The following is a 4,310-nucleotide window of genomic DNA, read 5'->3' on the forward strand; positions in this document are numbered from 1 at the left end:
GTAGGTGTAGGATTTTGAGTTGAGCATCACTTGGAAACTTTTCCTTAGTTTTTCCTTGACCCCCTTTAATAGTACGGTGATTCCTATGACTCAAGAAAGAGAAAATGAAGAAAACAAAAGGCTTCACGCTTCATGTTCCTCGCATGAATATCAAGTCTTCACGGTCACACCAATTTCTTCACTTTCAAAGTCTTCAGAAAGCCACAGTCTTCAGTTGAAGACATTCATTTTTAAGGGTCGACTTTCTCTGTAAATATCAAACTCCTTATAGACTTACAGACCTATGTACACTCAAAAACGCATTAGTCACTTAACCTATAAGTCTTCAATACACCAAAATCACTAAGGGGCACTAGATGCACTTACAGTTTCGGTAGGGAACGCCCCACCTTTGGGGATGAAACGATATACATTGCCTATTATTGCTATAAAAAATTTCTCATGTCAACATAGAACAACATGAGTGTTGTATTATTTTTTGTGATTTTTTGGGGTTCGTTTGGACATTTTTATGCATTAAGTGAGTTTTCAATGCATTTTTGTGCATAATTCAAATTTGAATTACATGCACATGCTCCAGTGCATATAAATTGGTTGAAAAATCAAATCTTCGTCCTTGGGTGCATGCTTAGGTCCCATGCAAGAAATGGGAACGAATGTCAAACACCCTGCCACCGTCACTCGGCCGCAAACATTGAGATACCTGGTTTTTAAATTCTAGTAATCCAAAACTCGTCCGAAATTCATGAAACTTGTCATGCTATCATGGAGCGGCATCAACATGCCGTGGTAAATTTTTTGTCCCATTTGGGGCAGGTTTGGGTATATGCTTCTCACAAACCAGAGCTTCTCACAACAAGCATGATGGTTTCGGTAGGGAACGCCCCACCTTTGGGGACGAAATGATATCCATTGCCTCTTATTGCTTTCAAAAATTTTCTCGTGTCAACATAGAACAACAGGAGTGTTGTGTTATTTTTTGTGATTTTTCGTGGTTCGTTTGGACATTTTTATGCATTAAGTGAGTTTTCAATGCATTTATGTGCATAATTCAAATTTGAACTACATGCACATGCTCCAGTGCATATAAATTGGTTGAAAAATCAAATCTTTGTCCTTGGGTGCATGCTTAGGTCCCATGCAAGAAATGAGAATGAATGTCAAACACCCTGCCACCGTCACTCTGCCGCAAACATTGAGATGCCTGGTTTTTAAATTCTAGTAAATCCAAAACTCGTCTAAAATTCATGAAACTTGGCATGCTATCATGGAGCGGCATCAATATTCCGTGGTAAATTTTTTGTCCCATTTGGGGCAGGTTTGGGTATATGCTTCTCACAACAAGCATGAGGGTTTCGCGAGGGAACGTCCCACCTTTGGGGACGAAATGATTTCCATTGCCTCTTATTGCTTTCAAAATTTTTCTCGTGTCAACATAGAACAATAGGAGTGTTGTGTCAATTTTTGTGACGTTTCGGGGTTCGTTTGGACATTTTTATGCATTAAGTGAGTTCTCAATGAATTTATGTGCATAATTCAAATTTGAACTACATGCACATGCTCCAGTGCATATAAATTGGTTGAAAAGTCAAATCTTTGTCCTTGGGTGCATGCTTATGTCCAATGTAAGAAATGGGAATGAATTTCAAACACCAGGGTACCGTTGATTGCCGGCAAAACATTGAGATACTTTGTTTTTAAATTCTAGTAAATCCAAAACTCGTCTGAAATTCATGAAACTTGGCATGCTATAATGGAATGGCACCCGACATGCTGTGGTATTTTTCGTGTCCATTTTGAGAGAAGGCGCACTCGAATAACAACCAACAAAGGCATTTTGAAAAAATAGCTGCCACTTTAATATCTCAAACATTTGTATAATTCAAACCGTGTGCGTTATCTTAACCATTCACGTGATGCCACGTGTCTTGGTTTTAATGGCTCTTGATCGCCAACGTTTTAGATAGAACACCCGTATGCAAAGTGAGAGCAGGATTTGTGCATGTCTTGAACACAAACGGTTCTTTTGGATGACCCATGTGAACCACTTACAAACAATTTGGTGCGATTTGCATCTGTCATATTGGGTATGTTGCCATTTGTCAAACTAGAAAGATTGACATTTGTTGATCTAGTAACATTGCCATTTGCCAACAATGTGATTTGTCAAAATATGAAGCTAAAAATCACTAGCAGTATCTAATTTTTGCAAATAAAAGTAAGTAATTAAGCATAGATGGAGGCGACGAGGCGTTTTCAGGCGGGTGTGCAGTGGACGACATAGTACTATTCGATTTGACAGCGGGCGGCGCAGTTCCCGATATGGCTTTAATGCAGACGAGGGAGACGGTGGCGGTTCCCGAAATGTTGAACGGCCAATGATGCATCCTCCTTCAATTAGCATCGTGTGAATGCATGAGGGAAGTAATGGGAGGAGGACCGAGAAAAGAGGCAGCATGATGTGAATGCAACGCAGTTTGCACTCATATAAAGGCGCCCATCCATTCCAATGCATCTACCACATCGTACGCACCTAAGCATTTGCCTAAGCACTTACACTAATAAGCGCAAAATTGCTCACTCCTCAGGGCTATCATGTTCCTCACTTGTAGGCAATCCGCACCGACCAATTCTAACTCCTCAGTCAGGACAAATTCCTCAGAGACCAGAAGAACTTTGTCTTTGTCACTGAAGAAATTGACCGAACTGTATGAGATTTCCAATGGCTTCACTCGAAGGGATTGGTAGGTATAGGATTTTGAGTTGAGCATCACTTGGAAACTTTTCCTTAGTTTTGCTCGACCCCCTTTAACAGTACGTTGTTTCCTATGACTCTAGAAAGAGAAAATGAAAGTATGAAAACAAAAGTCTTCACGCTTCATGTTCCTCGCATGAATATCAAGTCTTCACGGTCACACCAATTTCTTCACTTTCAAAGTCTTCAGAAAGCCACAGTCTTCAGTTGAAGACATTCATTTTTAAGGGTCGACTTTCTCTGTAAATATCAAACTCCTCATAGACTTACATACCTATGTACACTCAAAAACGCATTAGTCACTTAACCTATAAGTCTTCAATACACCAAAATCACTAAGGGGCACTAGATGCACTTACAGTTTCGGTAGGGAACGCCCCACCTTTGGGGATGAAACGATATACATTGCCTATTATTGCTATAAAAAATTTCTCGTGTCAACATAGAACAACAGGAGTGTTGTATTATTTTTTGTGATTTTTTGGGGTTCGTTTGGACATTTTTATGCATTAAGTGAGTGTTCAATGCATTTTTGTGCATAATTCAAATTTGAATTACATGCACATGCTCCATTGCATATAAATTGGTTGAAAAATCAAATCTTCGTCCTTGGGTGCATGCTTAGGTCCCATGCAAGAAATGGGAACGAATGTCAAACACCCTGCCACCGTCACTCGGCCGCAAACATTGAGATACCTGGTTTTTAAATTCTAGTAATCCAAAACTCGTCTGAAATTCATGAAACTTGTCATGCTATCATGGAGCGGCATCAGCATGCCGTGGTAAATTTTTTGTCCCATTTGGGGCAGGTTTGGGTATATGCTTCTCACAAACCAGAGCTTCTCACAACAAGCATGATGGTTTCGGTAGGGAACGCCCCACCTTTGGGGACGAAATGATATCCATTGCCTCTTATTGCTTTCAAAAATTTTCTCGTGTCAACATAGAACAACAGGAGTGTTGTGTTATTTTTTGTGATTTTTCGGGGTTCGTTTGGACATTTTTATGCATTAAGTGCGTTTTCAATGCATTTATGTGCATAATTCAAATTTGAACTATATGCACATGCTCCAGTGCATATAAATTGGTTGAAAAATCAAATCTTTGTCCTTGGGTGCATGCTTAGGTCCCATGCAAGAAATGAGAATGAATGTCAAACACCCTGCCACCGTCACTCTGCCACAAACATTGAGATGCCTGGTTTTTAAATTCTAGTAAATCCAAAACTCGTCTAAAATTCATGAAACTTGGCATGCTATCATGGAGCGGCATCAATATTCCGTGGTAAATTTTTTGTCCCATTTGGGGCAGGTTTGGGTATATGCTTTTCACAAACTAGAGCTTCTCACAACAAGCATGAGGGTTTCGCGAGGGAACGTCCCACCTTTGGGGACGAAATGATTTCCATTGCCTCTTATTGCTTTCAAAAATTTTCTCGTGTCAACATAGAACAACAGGAGTGTTGTGTCAATTTTTGTGATTTTTCGGGGTTCGTTTGGACATTTTTATGCATTAAGTGAGTTCTCAATGAATTTATGTGCATAATTCAAATTTG

Source organism: Aegilops tauschii, chromosome 5 (genome assembly GCF_002575655.3).
Source record: "Aegilops tauschii subsp. strangulata cultivar AL8/78 chromosome 5, Aet v6.0, whole genome shotgun sequence".
NCBI classification, from domain to species: Eukaryota; Viridiplantae; Streptophyta; class Magnoliopsida; order Poales; family Poaceae; genus Aegilops; species Aegilops tauschii.